The sequence below is a fragment of the Ruditapes philippinarum genome, unplaced genomic scaffold (genome assembly GCF_026571515.1).
Source record: "Ruditapes philippinarum isolate M1 unplaced genomic scaffold, ASM2657151v2 ctg329_1_1_1_1, whole genome shotgun sequence".
In the NCBI taxonomy this organism is placed as follows: Eukaryota; Metazoa; Mollusca; class Bivalvia; order Venerida; family Veneridae; genus Ruditapes; species Ruditapes philippinarum.
The window spans coordinates 168,384-186,835 of record NW_026863962.1 but is presented as its reverse complement, the minus strand read 5'-3'; the positions used below and the strand labels follow the sequence as shown (position 1 = coordinate 186,835).

The following is an 18,452-nucleotide window of genomic DNA, read 5'->3' as shown; positions in this document are numbered from 1 at the left end:
CTTAAACAAGGCCTCATATTAATATCTTTTCTAAATTTACAAGGCTTAAAACTTAGATGTTACTTTTGTAGCATCACTTGTGCATTGAACTTTTCAATACCATGTTCAAATTATTGCACAGATGTCAAAATTAGGTATATTTTTTCTGTATTTGGTGTGCAATATGATTTTACATGAATCTTCAATATTTGTTAAATGAAAATTATAAGTTCATCAAAGTCTTCATTTACAACTAAAGTGGAACTTTGTTGATATCTTGGACACATGGGTCTGATAATTCAAGAAACTATAGGTAACTGGTCAAATGGTGGAAATATATATTTTTAGACTTCTATGACAGAGAATATGGTTTTAAACTTGTCATATAAAAGGAAAACTCTTGACCTTTACAACATGAATATTTGAACTGTGTTTATTAATATGTAGTTAAAATTTGACTTAAGTGAGCAATAAAATGGCTTTATTGTTTTGAAAACAAATTATCAACACATTGGCATTTTATACACATCTTTTACCTCAAATTGAATTATGAAAGTATTTTTGTTAAGTGAAATTATGTGAGCATGTATGTTAAATATGTGTTTGACTGGTTTTGCGAGAGTACTGGAAAGTTATGTTTCATGAATTTCTTTAACTGTATAATCAATGTAATTATGGAAATTGATTTAGAACAAAAGAATGTGTGTGTATGTATGGTTGTTTTTTCCATTGACTTTTAGGTATTGTGTTAGTATAATATATATATTTTGTTGATAGAATTAAATGTATTTGACAGATTTTACTTGTTGAATAGATGTCTCTATTACTTCACATTTAAATGCAAGGATTTTTTTCAATGAATATATTGTTTGCATGTACAAAATATAAGTTGGAATCTCAATTTTATGTTCATGTTTTAGTAAAGAATCTTCATACTGTTTTGTATCAATTTTTTAGCTCAATCCTTGTAATCTCAACTTTAACATTTGTAATACATTTTATTTTGTGTCTAGAATCTTGTCTCTGTAATATTTTATTCTTTTATTCATATGATCTAGTTTTTTCTTTGTCTTTATATGTTATTTACTGAATATTTTTTTCTGATGCAAGTTGCTTATGGAATGTAGTGTGACTGATTGAGAAAATGTCAACAACAAAAGAACCAAAAAATACAAGAATTTATTTTACTGCAGATTTATTACACATTGAATGTGAAACAAAACATTGCAATAAAATAATTAATAATAGATTCTATTGTTGTAACTTGTAACAATAACTACCAATATGAATAAAGAGAAAAATCTCAGTACAATGATCAATTTTATCTTATGACTGGGGTAAAGACACATTGGAATATCTTCAGTTTATTTGGAATACTATGAATGTATTGTAAATTTATTTCTGCTGGAAGAACTTTTTCGACTGTTTGAGAAGCATGTGTGTATGTTATAAGTTATTGCAAGGAATTATGTTAAATTATATAAATATATAGGAAAATAAGAATTTCATGAAAAATTTGTAAATTTTAATGGAAAGGGATTCATCTATTTACATATTTGTGGATGATAAAATTTATGTATTATATTTACTTTCTTTTGATATTTGGTAGCTAAATGTAATCGATATCTTTTTAAAACAAATAATTTAGGACTTTGATTTGACTCAGAATTTTTTGTAGTAAACCTGCATCAAACTGTGTTATGCTGGGAAGGAACACTGTTTTACTTGTAGCTCTGTTTTCATCATAAAAATGTCTTCTAGTCTTTATGTTCATTTTAATATAACCTTAATGAGCAATTTCCTTTTGATGTTCATATCATCATTCAAAGGAGTTATATTATTTTGCAGCATGGCTATCCATCAATACATCTGAAGAATGCACCTTGTCTGACTAAAAGTCCTTAGGTTTTGGTGTGAAGGTTTGTCATGACAAGTAGATGACCCACATTGATTTTAAGGTCAGTCACTGTGGCCTTAAACACTTAAAGCTTGTTCATCCAATAAAAAGTGAACGCTTTGGCCAACATTTTCATGATTCAGTGCTGAGGTTAGTAACAACTTAAAGATGACTTATTGATTTTAGGTCCAAGGTCATTGGCTGCTTAAAGCTTGTCATATTAACTACTATAGAACACTGGCTATTCATCATAAGATTTGGTATTGAGATGTGTCACTACAAGTAGATGACCCTGTTTTGTTTTACTTTGAGTTCAGTAGGTCAAAGGTCATCATGGAATTGACTACTAAAAACTTATCTGACCAATAACTACAGTAAACTTTGGCCCTTAGTCCTAAAAGATTTGGTTTGGAAAATGGTCATCACAAGTAGTTTGCCCCTTAAATAAGGAGTTCAGTAGGTCGTCACTCTGATTTGGTGTGAAGGTTGGTTGTGACAAATAAGTGACCCCTTTTGAGGCGAGTCTGTCAAAGATCATCAACACCATGGCTTTGGCAATTATAATCTTGTCCAACCAATTACTATAGAAATATTTGGTTAACACTGCTAATATTTGATTATGACCAGTAAATGACTCCTTTTGACTTTGAAGTCAGTACTAATAGAAGATTCTAAACCAATAACTATAGAATACTGTCCCCTGCAGTCTTATGGTTTTTATGTGGAGATTGGTCACAACAAAAGGATGATCCCTAGATTGAGGTCAGTTCATCAGAGGTCAGCATGACATTGACCAAAACACTTTTGTTTCTTAAACTAAATATGTTTGATTATAGAATAAAGAATGACTTTTGCACCATTTGTGAGATTATGAAGTGCTTATTTATAGTCTTCGGTGCAATGCAAGTATACAAATAAGAAATACATGCAATGATGAAATGGTTTCCATTAGGGGGCAATCATGTTTCACAACAATCTCTATTCTTTTGAAGCATATATTAATTTGACATTCATGTTTATGAATCCCCTTGAAGGGGTTTATATGAATGGCCTTCATATGTCTGTCTGTTTGTCCATCTGTTCCTCCTTAACACTTGCATGTCTGCTCCATAACTTTTAAACCGCTGAAATGTTTTTAAAATGTTTACTTGGCACAAGTGATCACCAGTATGAGACTATGTGCAGGGCGCAATAATTGGGGTGCTACCCCAAGGTCAAGTGTTAGAAAGTCTACATTTCATGTCCGCTCCATAACATTTAATAACTTGGCAGAAATGATCACCATTATGAGACGTTGTGCAAAGCTTTTATTTTAACTTGGCACAAATATTCACCATTGTGAGGCTTATTGCGCACATAATCCAGGTCTCTGCTACCAAAGTCAATGTCACATAGAGAGGTCAAAGTTTGTGAATGGGGATCATTTAGTCATCATTTATTGATAGATTGTAACACAAAAGTTAACTATCGTGACTACAAGTGGGACACATGTAATTTAGGTTAATATTTGCAAGGTCAAGGTCACTAGAGATGTTAAAATATCCAGATATTTTCCGGATATTGCCCAGAACAAATATCCTATATATATGCATATCTATAATGCCCACATCTCTGTCAAAAGCTTTTGTGAGGGGCGTATTTTGTGACAATGTTGCCCTTGTTATATTCAGGTGAGCAATTTCAGGGCTATCATGACCCTCTTGATTACATTATTATGCTCCATAAGTATCAAGCACTGAGAATAGTCAAGTATGCTGTCCTACTGCCAGCTCTTGTTACTCAAGTTAGAAACTCCAAGTGCAAATACCCCTCTTTTTCTTTTGATGCCCCCGCCATAAAATGGCTGGAGTAATAGTGTTACCCTGCTCCGTCATTCTGTCATCATCAGTTTCGGTTATTTATCTTGGCAAAGTTGCAGACATTAAACTCAAATTTGACATATGGATATATCATAGAAAAATGCAGGCCAAGTTTAATTTGGTCATGGTCCGATGATTTTTGACAGAGTTAAGCCCCTTGAAGTAATTTTCATTTTCTGTTCATTATCTTGCCAACAGTTCCACACATTCAAGTCAAATTTTACAAATGGATATGTCAAAGGAATGCGCAGGTCAAGTACGAATTTGATCATGGTTCGTTGATTTTTGCCAGAGTTATGCCCCTTTAACTTTGAAAAAAGAATAAATTTTCAAGTTGAGAATAGTCAAGTATGCTGTCCTACTGCCAGCTCTTGTTACTCAAGTTAGAAACTCCAAGTGCAAATACCCGTCTTTTTCTTTTGATTCCATTCATGTTCTCCACATTCGAATTAAATGATAATGAATAAGTCAAATAAATGCACAAGTCAAGTTTGAATTTGTCATGGCCCTTTAACTTTGATAAAAATAAGAAATGTTCAGTTTCCATTCATGATCTCCCCAATGGTTGTACACATTCAACTCAAATTTGACATATGAATACGTCAAAGGAATGCACAAGTCAAGTTCGAATTTGGTCATAGTTTGATGATTTTTGGCAGAGTTAGGACCCTTTGACTTTGATAAAAAAGAAGAAATTAACAGTTTTCATTCATGATCTCCCCAACAGTTGAACACATTCAACTCAAATTTAATATATGGATATGTCGGGTCAAGTTCGAATTTGGTCATGGTTCGATGATTTTTGACCGAGTTATTCATTTTGAAATTTAAAAAAAAAACAAATTCAGTTTCCGCACTCTTACTTTTGTGGAAATGTATGTATAAGGTTGAAATCGCATGTGCGGGTATTTTACCAGAAAATACAAGTCAAGTTCGTATTTGGTATTGGTCCAATGATTTTAAACAGAGTTAACTTTCTTGAACTTGGAAAAAATATAAAATTTTCAGTTTCTGCTTAAACTTCTGTAGGAATGTCCGAGGTTGACATTACATTTGCTGGTATTCTACCAGAAAATACAAGTCAAGTTCTATTTAGCCGAGGTCAGATGTTTTTTGACAGTTATCTCCCTTTGAAAATTCACAATTTCTAATCTTTATCTCTGCTACAGATATGCACTTTGCAAAAGGTTAATACTGAATAGTTTCAGAGCCTTTACTTTTGTATAAAACGGTTTGTGTTAACAATGAATAGATGAAGGGCCTTGAACTTATGAATGAAGATCTGGTTATTGCAGACAAATTCGGAACTAACTATTATTATAACATCTGGAAGTGTGATGACACATTTCTAGTGTAAATTATTCTTAATGGTGAAATTTCCTAATATTTGCTTATTGTATAAAGAAAAGAATAAAAGTGTAAAAAACTGATATTAATTAATCCCAGTAAAGGGGTCTGTAATCCTGAAAAAATATTGAAATGATTTATGTGAATGATCTACAGGTAACTATTGTGAAAAAACAGATCTGTCTAAGAAGTACAAAATTTTTACCACAGAAAACTAAAGTTACAAGAACACTTTTCCTACTATTCAGTTTATGCTCTTATTTTGAAAGTTATATTAGACACTCTGAAAGCTTATGCTTTTGTAAGATAATGTTTTATTTACGTAGTTTCGTCACAATTCTTAGTTTGTATTTTGTAATAACAAACTCAAGATCGATAATATGTTCTTAATCACTGCTTTTGTTTGATATTGTTTGATATGGGAATAAAGTCACTCAACCATTTAATTGTTGTCTTCCTTAACATTTTGGTAGTCCTGTAAAACTAAAATAATAGATTTATGTATGCGAAGCCTTCTTACTTGCAGTAGTCGTGTACTATTTGTTCTGCACTGCAGGGCCAGCAATGGCCTAGTCTACTGTAGCAGTGTTTGTTCCTGCAACACTGTAGCAGTAGCCTAGTGTTGCTTTACACTGTAGCAGTAGACAAGAGTCACATTTGTACTTAATGTGCACTGCAGTAGTGTTAGTTTTTCATATGCAGCACTGGCCTTAACACTTTAATGATAGCTGTCCCTTTCACTCCAGCAATAGCCAGTTTTCTTTACACCACAGCTGCCTCATTGTGTTAGTTTATCTACATTCCAGTCATGGTTAAGTGATATTTTTTACTTATACACACTGCCTTGCTGCCTAGTGTTTGTTCCTCTACACTGCAGTAGTGGTAAAGCGTTAACACTGGAGCAGTGACCTTATGTTAGTTTGTCCACACTGCAGCAGTGTCCTTATGTTAGTTTGTCCACACTGCAGCAGTGACCTAGTGTCACAGTGTTGGTTCCTCTACATGACAGCAAAAGCAAAAGCCTAATGTAAGTTCCTCTTCACTGCAGCAGTGGCCTAGTGGTGGATGCTCTCTAGCTCTCAGTAACTGCCTAGTGTTGGTTCCTCCAAATTGCTTCACAAAGTTCGTACAGCCTTTAGAATGTATTGGTGGCTTTAAAAAGACGATAAATTCAATCTGACATTTTTGTGTCGCCTCTACAGAGTAATGATCACTTCTCTGTTGTCAGTCCGTCCATTACAAAACTTGTCCGGACTGCTCCTCATAATCTACTGGTCAAAGGAATGAAAAGTTCCAGTCTAGTTAGGCATATCATAAGCATTATCTTTTTCAATGATTTTTGTCCGAGTTGTAACCCTTTAATAATTTTTAGCTCGACTTTTTTTTAAGTAGAGGTATTATTAGAGATTTTTTGCTTGAGCCGATAGACGGAGACGGCTAATTTTTTAAGGGGGCGTTTCAAAATGATTTTTATTTATTTTCTTTATTGAAAGAAAACAAGGCCAAACCAAATTATTTATACTACAAAAAGCCGTTCATATGTGTTTCTGAATATCTAATTTGATTCATTAGAAGATTTCTCGACATCAAGCTGGTAAAGCAATCTTGGAACTTTGTTTTTAATAAGATCGTTGTAAAATAATTGATTTTCCCAAATAATGTCAGCAAGCGGCCTCGTTCTTCTTTTCCGTGTCTGTGTATTGGGGGGTAAGGTCTTCTTTGGTGATGGTGAAAGTCCATTAGCAATAATTTTCCTTAAATCAGCTGTTCCTGGTTGATTATACTGATGTGACTGACCTGCTACTTGACTGGCCTCGTGTCGATCCCGGCATTCTAAAGATGGTGCGCAATAGCATCTAATGCAACTCCTGTACAAGATGACTGAAACTAAAAGCATGATATTAAAAGACGTTTAATGCACATATCTGTATGTAACAAGATAACAAAAAGCAAAAAAAAAAAAAAACGATTAGAGAAGCAGAATATGAATTATAGTGTGAACATTACAGATTTAATGTTTTGTTGTGTCTTTTTTTCACCTATTTAACATTTGATATAATTATCGACAATCATTACTGTTACATTGCCCATGTGAACTCCGTGAGGGAAATTTACCTTTATATGAATAATAAATTGTGCAATATGACGGTACAAAAAGATAATAGTAGTTTATGAGGTATGGCTAAACTTACTTCAACACAATTTTTTATGTCACATCAAAATGAATATTAAAAAAATTCCAGGCATACATGTATCTTATTTTAGGTAACAATGGACAATGAACCAATCAAAGCAATAAGTAACATTTACCGGCTTTGGTTAAAGCTCCCCCGACATCACCAATTACTTTGGAATTATTTGCATGATTTTAGAACGCATTCGAGCACCGCCTAACCCGATTCTAAATATAAGTTATTTTTTTTTTTTTTTGGAATCGTTAAAGACATTTTAAGTGGCAGAAATGTGTTTTCTTTTATCTCTTTTAAGTGACCGGGGGAACTGCTGAGACATTTTTAGATCTGTTAGAAACTATTCGTATTTCATCATACAAGCCTCTTAAACTTCTTGCAAGAACAAAGTTCTTATTGTGCTTATGTGGTTTCAAACATACCAGAAGTTTATGATGCTTTAGGCATTGTTCAACATATCAGTGCCAAGAGCGACTTTTTCTATCTACGTCTAAAATATTTGTCGTTTTGTCACAGGTTCATGAGTGGTTAGCCATGAGAGGCACCTGGAACAGAATTTCAATAGCCGTGATAGCAATTGATGGAACTTCTTATGGAATCAGTAGCCCTATGCATGAATGAAACACAAGAACAGTTTTTTTCGGGACATCGAATACAAGATATATACGAAGTGGGTTTCCTGGTTACTATAACGATGCCCAGCAGTATTACTGTTACCTCAGATCGGCACCAATTTACCATTTTAACAAGAGTTCGTTGAACTTGTCGATAAAATTTATCCGACTTATGCCCATATTATTACACCATACACGTCAGCTCAAATACGCCTTAAATAGGGGCCTTAACGGAGAAAGTGCCTTAAACTTGACAGAATAGTAAATACTGTGTATGTCTTTAACAGGCTATAGCAGAGATTAAACGTTACAGGCCAATTTTTAGTGTATGAATAAACAAACAATTGTATATATTTGTACTTATCTTATTATTTAATTGAATGAATAAACCCCGAATATCATTGTATACACACCGGTCTCAAATATCGTCAGTAAGACCGGTGTACACAATGCCCCGAATATTATAACCGTTGTCCGTCTCCGGCTATCGTTAACCGTACATGCTGTAAATCTCTATTACAGATATGTCGGCGTTGCCGTCTGCAAACTTGTATGTTGATCATAACTTAAGTTCTTGGTGTATTGTCTTTATACTTGGCCACAACAACCCTTGGAACAATACCTTTTAGTAGAGCAGACTAACATTGAACTTCATCCATAAATGACCTTGACCTTCAAGGTTAAATGTCTAAATTTTGCTTGTTTTTTTTGCTATAAGTGGCCATAACCTTGTTATTTATGAATGGATTGTCTCCAAACTTGAACATGATAATCTTTTAGGATAATCCTTCAAGTTGATTAGACAGACCTTGACCTTCACTCATAAATGACCTTGACCTTCAAGGTCAAAAGTCCAAATGTTGCTTGATTCTTGCTTTAAGTGGCTATAACTTTGTTATTTTTGAATGGATTGTCTTCAAACTTGAACATAATAATTTTTTAGACTTTTAAGTTAACCAGACAGACCTTGACCTTCACTCATATTTGACCTTGAAGGTCAAATTAATGATGTTTTCAATTATTATTTTTTGCTGTATAAGACCTCAATGTATATCAAACTAAAATTGACATCGGCCTTATTTTGACCTTGAAGATTGAATTATTGAATTTTACTTATTTTTGCTTTAATTGACTGTAAGTTGGTAGTTAAGAACATACTTTGACAGAACAACTTTTTGGACAAGACCTTCTTAAAGGTTAAACTAACTACATGTATATATAAATCAGCATGCCGCAGCCTGGACACGAACCACGGGTCTTTGGATTGCCGGTCCAGTATGCTTACCTCTTCACCACAGCGGCCGTTCCGTAATTGTCATTATTTATTTAAGTTATTTTTAACTTTATTGTGACGTCATCACTTTAATTACCATAGCTAGCTACTTTTACCGCATTTGGCTGACTCAGTCACTATCAATTTCTTATTAAAAATATCTTAAGATAAATTAATTGGTGTTAATACATTTAGTTTCTTTTAATGATGAAGTCCTCAGCCTAATGTACATGTTTAAATAACATACATTTTATTTCCTTGCGTAACAATTATATAGGATTTTTTTTCGGTTTTCCGTGATAATTAAAGAAACGATTAATGACACGCCTTGTAATATGAGCACATGTGCCAAACCTGTTGTATGAAACAAGGAGCATTCGTTAGAGTTACGACTGTCGTTAAATCTTCGTTAAGGGTCCGTCACACTATGACGTTCTGATCAACGCTCTCTAAACGTGTCAATCGTTCAATTTTTGAAAGTTCTTGTATGACGTTGAACATCTAGTGTGTGATTAACTAACGCATAACTAGCGTGTGTCTAACGCACGAGAAGCGTGTAACAGCGACGAAGTAAGATACGTCTGAAACCCATAAGCGTGTGCTAACGTGCCACTGGCGCGGGACGAACTATTTGTCAACGCCTGACGAACGTTGTGAGCGTGTGACTAACGCGTGAATAACGACACAATAGCGTCTTGATAGCGTGTTGATTTATACGGCTAAACGGGTATAGAACGCTGGAAATTTCATAGTGAATTCAGTTGTTCTTGTGTTTTTGGAGAGTCAGCATCATGACAACAAGAAAAAAAGATTGGGATGAGTGCTTCTACTAGCTACATTTTATATTTCCAAATCCTTGATGTCTTTATATTTATGATTTAGTCCAACACTGTCATCTTTGTCGGGGTTTTCTTCTCTGTTGATTAATGTCGGGGTCTTCTCTGCGATATGTTCAGCTATGTTAAAGTTCAGAACATCTACTTGATGCTTGGCTATATAGCAAACATATATAGCCTACTAAATCTTTCAGAATCTTCCATAGTAGGTGTTCTCTACGATAGCCCAAATCAAATGAACCTTGCTTTTTACATATGCATAGTCGTTCGTGAAACGGTCAAATGACGCACAAATGACGCTCAATGGACGCAAAAAGGGCGTTCCTTTACCTTAAGTCACACGTTTTGTGCGCTTGAAGACCGTTCAGCGGCGTTGACAGGTCGTCTGAGAGTCGCCAGTGAGTCGTTCACTGCAAAGCAAGCGATTTGTAACAACCAAGTAGCGATTGAGTAACGGCTGACTACCGATAGACGAACGTGTGTAAGGCTCAGTGAAAGTTAGTTAAACGTTCCATGGACGTTCTTAAACGTAAACGTTGAAGAACGAATGTCTGAGTGAGAACTTTTGTGCATGTTCAAATTTTTTTTCCGGACCAGCGTTCTACGCCGATTCCCGGCGATTACAGATGTTCACTGGCGTTCACACAACGTTCTTTTATGGCGCTATCCTAGCAACCATGGGCGACTTACAACGTTTCACAAAACGCCATAGAACGCTGACCAGAACGTCATGGTGTGACGGCCCCATAAGACTTCGTTATATATTTTACCCACTAACCTAATACATACGTTATGCCCAAAATGCTTATCGGGCCGTCATATCATGACGTTCTGGTCAGCGTTCTACGACGTTTTAAGAAACGTTAGTGTCGCCCATGGCTGCTGGGATAGCGCCAGAAGAACGTTGTGTGAACGTCAGTAATCGGCGTAGAACGCTGTCCGGAAAAAAAGTTTTGAACATGTACAAAAGTTCTCACTCAGACCAGCGATCTTCAACGTTTAAATCTCAAACGCAGCAGAACGTGTAAGAACATTCATGGAACATTTTACTAAATTTCGCCGAGCGTTGCAAACGTTCTGTTGTCGTTAGTCAGTCTTTGCTCAATCGCTACTTGGTTGTTACTAATCGTTTGCTTTGCAGTGAACGACTCACTGGCGACCTTTCAACGACCACTGAACGGTCTTCAAGCGCAAAAAACGTGTGACTAAAGGTAAACGAACGTCATTTTGGCGTCCATTGAACGTCATTCGACCGTTTCACGTACGTCTATGCATACGTAAAAAGCAAGGTTCATTTGATTTTGGGTTATCGTAGAGAACACCTACTATGGAAGATCCTGAAAGATTGAGTAGGCTTAGATGTTTGCTATAGTCAAGCATCAAGTAGATGTACTGAACTTAAACATATCTGAACATATTGAGGGTATTTATCCGCAGAGAAGACCCCGACACTCATCCATAGAGAAGAAGAACCAGACGAAGACGACAGTGTTGGACTAAATCGTGAATATAAAGACGTCAAGGATTTGGAAATACAAATGTAGCTTGAAGGAGCCCTCATCCCAATCTTTTTTTCTTGGCGTCATGATGCTGACTATTCAAACTCACAAGAGCAACTAAATTAAGAAATTTCCAGCGTTCTGTGTCGTTTAAGCCGTAAAAATAACACGCCATTAAGACGCTATTCTGTCGTTATCCACGCGTTAGTCACACGCTCAAAACGCTCGTCAGGCGTTGACAAATAGTTCGTCCCGCGACAGTGGCACGTTAGCACACGCTTATGGGTTTCCGACGTATCTTACATGGTCGCTGTTATACGCTTCTCCTGCGTTAGACACACGCTAGTTATGCGTTAGACGCAAGTTAATCACACGCTAGATGTGTCAACCTCATTCAAGAACGTTCAAAAATTGAACGAAGAGAGCGTTGATCAGAACGTCATGGTGTGACGGACCCTTTACAAAACTACCGTTAGAAAACGATTAATCTAGGGTACCCGTTAGACTTTTGTTATAGGAAAAATATATCCCTTAAAATTGATGAATTGTCCTAAATCTCCTTTGAAGACCGGCTTGTCTCAACAACAGTCTGAAACGCGTCAATAAAAACATGATACTATTTTCCTGTAAACAGTTATTATTTGGATATGCGGTAAATAGAATATTATATTCGTTTAGCTTCATAACTATATTTATTGAACTTGTTGAGTGCTATTGAGTGCTATTCTAAATTAAAACACTTACTTTTTATGCCCCCGGGCATATAGTAATTGAACCGTCCGTCCGTCTGTCCGAGCAAACATTTTGAGTTTAGGGGCTATATAACAGTAAAAAGAACAAAAGAGAACAATAGGTTCATTCCGTGATCAAAGGGTTTAGGGGCTAGTAGCCCTTAAGAAAACAAAGAAAATAGCCCCTAAACCCAAAATGTTGGAACGTCTGTACGAGGTTAACCTAGAACGGCAAGTTGGATTTTTCTTAAGTTCTACCTGTACCAATGGCTTCATAATTTACACACTTACTAATCCATACAAAATTTATGATCTGGGCAAGTTACATAGCTATGGCTTCCATTTGCACCAAGTCATGGCCCTTTTCAGCACTTAGAAAATGAATAATGGTTAACCTAAACCGGCAAGTTGGAAATATCTTATGTTATCTGAACTAATGGCTTAATAATTTTCACACTTACTTATCAATACAATGTACATGATATTGCCAAGTTATATAAATGTGCCATCCATTTTCCCAGTAATTTCCCTTTTTATCACTTTGAAAATAGGGCCTTGTATGGTTTACCTATTCCGCCAAGTTGGATTTATCAAAACAATTCACCTAATTACTTAATTTTTTTTAATGATATCTTTCATATTTGGTAGGTGGATACCTTTAACGGTCCTCTAATTTTTGTTGCGTTAGGCGTCTCTATGTCAAGGTCACTTGTGTAAAAAAATAAATCTAATCATTTCTGCTTATACAGCCTTTATTTTTAAGTTAATGTCTTTCATGTTTATAATAATCATACCAAGAGAGGTCCTCTTTCTTTTCCTTTAGTAAGGGGTCATTTGGGTCAAGGTCACCAATGTCAAAAATAGATTTTTTACACTTTTACAGGTGTATTAACCTTATTCTATCGACAGCTGTCTTGTATATTTTGTAGAAACATAAAATTGAGGTATTCTCATTTGGATGGAGGTAGGGGTCAGTTGGGTCAAGGTCACCAGTGCTAAAAATAGATTTTTACACTTTTGCTCATACAGCCTTTATTTATTGACAGATTTGTATTATAATTGGTAGGAAGATAACTTACATGGTATTCTTCCTTTGGATGGAGTTAGGGGTCAGTTGGGTCAATGACAACAGTGCTAAAATAGATTTTTACACTTTTGCCCATACAGCCTTTATATATTGACAGATTTATTTCATATTTGGTAGGAAAATAAGTTGCATGATATTCTTCTTTTAAAAAAAAGACAAACTTTTATGATCATTGTGTTGTTGTTGTTGTTGTCATAAAGTTTTTAAAGGCACATAATGCCTTAGAAATGAATGAAGTTTTATTTCTTTAAAAGGGCAAACATGAACTTCATAACAGTGTAAGAGCATGACATTGTTAGATGCTTATATCCTAAAGAAAGTAGCGCCTAATATAAAATAATTGTCATAAAAGTGGCAAAATGTAAACAAAGTAGAATTTTGTCTTCCATACAAATTAGCTACTTCACTCTCTAAAGTTAAATTATTGACAACAGTGAGCGCGTGGCATTTGTGTTTATCAAACACAGATTCTTGTTTTATTTTATTTTTTTTAATTTATAAACAAAGAATCATGGCCCTTAAGGGCATAAGAGTGAACAATCAACAAAACAAAATATAATAATACAAACATGGCATAGAAGTAAATAAGGAAGATGACTTATTTAAATTTCAGCATTATTGCTTTGACAAAAATAGCTAGATTAAGTAATGTATTTCTGTTGTCGCTACACATTAGAGCCTGAAAATTTAAAATACTAGGAAACCTTGAATAATAATTACTGATATACTTGTGTCTTTCATGAGTAAAATAACTACATTTAAAAATATAGTGAAATTCATCACCTATTTCTTGCTGGTTACAAAGTGAGCATGTTCTATTTTCTCTTTCAATACCAAAATAGCGACCTTTCTCTATAGGAATATCAGAATTGAGACATCTAAATTTACAAAGAGTAATTGCTAAATTTCTTGGTAAACATAGTAAATAATGTTCTAATTTAAATTGAGTTTTATATATTCTATAATTTAAACACTTAGCAGAATTAAAAACATCACTATTCCATACTTGTAAAAACTGATCACGTAATCGTGATTTTATTACATATTTAAAATTATTAAAATTTGTAACATTCTGAATTATCCAAAAATAAGAACAACCATTATTATTCAAAGTAGATTTTACTTTCTCAATCCACTGACAATGTAAAATACCCTTTTCATGAAGATTATACATAGTGTGGTACAAAGAAGCACATATTTTATCATTTTTACCATTCACTAATTTACTCCAAAAATTCAACATTCTGCAAGTAATATCATTTTCAATAGGAAATGCACCTAATTCTCCCAAGACCATAACCGAAGGAGTTGACATCTTAAGTTTAAGTATATATTTATAAAATTTCAATTGAAACTGAGAAATAATAGAATTATTTTCAAATCCCCACACCTCCGACCCATACAATAATATTGACTTAACCATACTGTCAAACAACTGTAACTGAATATCAATTGGCAAACACAATTTCTTAATTTTAGTTGAAATACTAAACGTAGCCTTCCTAGCTTGATCTGTCAAGTGCTTTTTTGTTTTATTAAATTTACCATTAAAGTTGATCGAATATCACACCTAAATAACTATAAAATCATCTACAGCTTCTAGAGGTACATTATTGAAATAAAATACAGGCTTATTTCTTAATTTACCACGAGAAAATACAACAACTTTTGTCTTATCAGTGTTAACAGTCAATTGCCATAATTTACAATAATCAAGCTTTTTGAAGGCCAGTTTGACTTTCCGCGAAAACAACTGTATCATCAGCATAGAGTAATAAGTACAACTTCAAGAATACATCAACTTCATCATTACTTAACTGTTCATTTACCTGGTCTGATAAAAACTGCAACCCCTTCACAATGTGTAGACATATAAAAACCAAATCATTAAGGAAAATTGAAAACAAAATTGGAGAAAGATTTTCTCCCTGACGCGCACCTAAACAGCTTACAAATGTATCTGACAATGCATTATTCCCTTTAACACAAGACTTAGCTTTGTCATAGATATTATGAATAACTTTAAGTATTTCCCCATCAATATTATTTGCTAACAATTTCCTCCAGAGAGCAGTACGGTTTATACTATCAAATGCTTTCTTGTGATCAATAAAAGAGCAATACAACCTCTTTTTCTTCGATAAGTAAATATCAATCAACATTTTTAAGGAAAAAATATGATCCGTAGTTCCATAACCATTACGAAACCCTGCCTGTTCCTCAATTAAAAGGCCATTCTTCCAAAAAAATATTAATTCTAGAATTTAACACTGATGTGAACAATTTACCAAGACAACTTAAAATGGTTATACCTCTATAATTATCAGCATTATTTTCGTCCTCTTTATTTCTATAAATGGGTAAAATTATACCCGTACACCATGTATCTGGAACAATTCCTGTTTAAATAAGCTGCAATACAATGGTAATAACAAATCCTTTGAGTATTTTATATACTCATTCAGTATATTATCTTTAGGTGAACATGCTTTGTTATTTTTTAAAGTTTTAATAACTTTGTCAATTTCTAAAGTAGTGAATGGGCAATTTAATATATCATTAAATTCTGAAATTGATTCAGTATCAAATGCTGTAAATAAATCTTCACCCAGCAAACACATGACGTTAAAATAACGTCAGATTACCGTTAGATTTTGGTCACGACGTCGGCGACCAAAATACGACGTAAATCTGACGTCCAAAAACCGATGTATATTAGACGTTTCTTTTTGACGTCGTACTAACGTCAGGTTCTGGTCGGTGTCCTGACAGTAGGTAAAAAATTAACAAAAAAATAATCCTAATTCGCTGTTGTAATCATTTAAACTTTTTTTCAAATGTTATTTGGCTTACAAATTAAGTGTATATATATACAAGTGCCTTTCGAAGACCACGTGCGCGGCGCTGCAACCTAATAAAACATATAGGTGGCGCTGTATATAGGCAAGTTACATGTGTTTTTGTTATGAAATCTATTTATAGCCACAGATCTGTTTACGAGTTCCAATCATTTAACGTTATAATATTATCATTTGTGGTACATTATATGTATCAAAATCATGAGTTTTTAATAGTGCTTTAATATTTAATCATAGTGACAGGAAAAGGAAAGAAAACATAATTATAATTCGAATCTACAGCCACGTGGATGGAAAATTCAAATTCGTAGGCGTTTCGTATGTCAGGAATCGGGATGCATTGATAAAGTGAATATTCCAGATTTTCTTGAACAAAAAGGTCAGTTCAATTTATTTAAATTTATTTCTACTTTGTATTTGAAAAATAATTGCATGATTGCATGCGTTCTTAGATTTAATTATCATTATTTGAACAGTTGAAGCAAAATGTCACCCAAATTCGCGATAATGTTTGATAATATATCATTTCATTTTAACTCTGCTCGTGAAGAGTTTATAAACAACCAAAGAGAATGCTTAGTTTTCATATTCTTGTTAAACTATGATGTTTTTGTCAGTTAAAATCTGAGAATTGAGAATAAATGGATACGATTTCGAGCATTTCGGACCAAGACGTTTCGGTCCCAAATAACCCAAGACGTTTCGGTCCCAGACATTTCGGCATTCCCAATTGGCCCAAGTTTTGATCAGAATAAATCTTACCTTAATGTGTTTTACACCAGATTTTAATATCATTCTAATAAATGAACGGGAAATAAATGAAAGAGCGAATTGATTGATTATCGAATTATGATTTTGTAATATAGAATGAGGCTTCATAATAATCATTAGTAGAAAAAATGTAATCAAAACAACATAAACTTTTTAACAAAACGTAGTACATAAACATACATTTATTATCAACAATTTCTTAACACTCTTTAATTTGAAACTATGAAAAATTTAAGACTTGCGTAACTGTTCTATTTCAAAAGTAGAATATACATAAGTTAGAATATAATTTTCTTTTCAGGAAGTTCAAGCGTTTGACATGCTCACAAAGGTCGGAGGGGCAGAAATACGTGATAATGTAAAAAGAAACATGAATCATGGGAAAGTAAGATTTTGTAAATTCTATTACATACTATAATCCATACAAAACTGGAGTTTTAAAGCGGTTTTTTAAATTTTCAGTATTTATGTTTACTTTTAATTTTTGTTAAAGCTCACTTCTGAAAAGTTACTAGTTGTTTATTAATTTAAGATAACTTTCAAAATTTCTAAAGGGCAGATAACCATGAAAACATTTTTGCTTGTAATTTTTCCAATTTTCATAAATTCTTTTTTTTTTCAGTGAAAATGATATCACAAACGCCATTGGACATTAACATGTTACATCCTCCGGACTGACGAGAGGTAGTGAGGGAAGGTCATATATCTAAATGCATCAAACCTTCAAATTCGTGCTAATTCTCGTGGATATTTAAAAGTATAACTTTGTGAAGTAACTAAAAGGAAGTAATTTACACGTTAGTGACAATTATCAAAAGGAGGTCAAAATATGAAAAATACCACTAAATGTTTTAGTAATGCTGTAGAAATATAGTTAAAATACTGAATATCTGTCATTAACTGCTTGAAACATTATTATCCGAATCTTTTAACTTTTCTTAAAATTATAATATTTTCATTATTTTGTTTGATAAGGCAAACTTTTATAGATACATTGTTTTGTTCTTTAATATTTGTATATAATTTCTTAGTTTCATTTATGCCATTGTTTTTGTAATACTTTTTGTTTTGTTATTAACTTATTTTATGTTTTATTTGGTTTAGTTTATGAAAAGTATTTAGCCTTGCATAATTAACTAAAACTGTATGTATCAGCTTTTAATTGCAACTTTTATCTTAAATAAAAAAAACATATATTTTTGCTTTTATTTTTTTGTTATACATTTCATTGGAGTGAAAGTTACTTAAAAGAATGAGTCACATTACATTTGATCCAATCAGGATTGGCCAGAACATATTTATAACATTGTAAACAAGAAGGATTAGGGAAATGATCAGATTAAGGTCAGAAAATGGTCAGCTTGAGGTCGGAAAATGGTCAGAAACTGGTTAGATAACGGTCAGATTTTGGTCGGAAAATGGTCAGATTTTGGTCAGAAATGGTTAGATAATGGTTACATTCTGACGTCTACCTGACGTCAGATTATTACGTCAAAAAAACTTTCAAATCCA

The 18,452-nt window shown here is 33.5% G+C and overlaps 1 long non-coding RNA gene and 1 pseudogene across 1 annotated transcript; both read left to right on the top strand.

Moving 5' to 3' along the window:
• Positions 1-8,221, top strand: part of LOC132723965 (sodium- and chloride-dependent glycine transporter 1-like) — a 108,463-nt pseudogene extending 100,242 nt beyond the window's left edge.
• A 7,502-nt stretch (positions 8,222-15,723) lies between these two features.
• On the top strand, positions 15,724-18,059 carry LOC132723968 (uncharacterized). The gene is made up of 3 exons (XR_009624821.1): positions 15,724-16,548; positions 17,242-17,325; positions 17,563-18,059. It is a non-coding gene; the product is annotated as an uncharacterized LOC132723968 (long non-coding RNA).
• Positions 18,060-18,452: the final 393 nt, after the last annotated feature.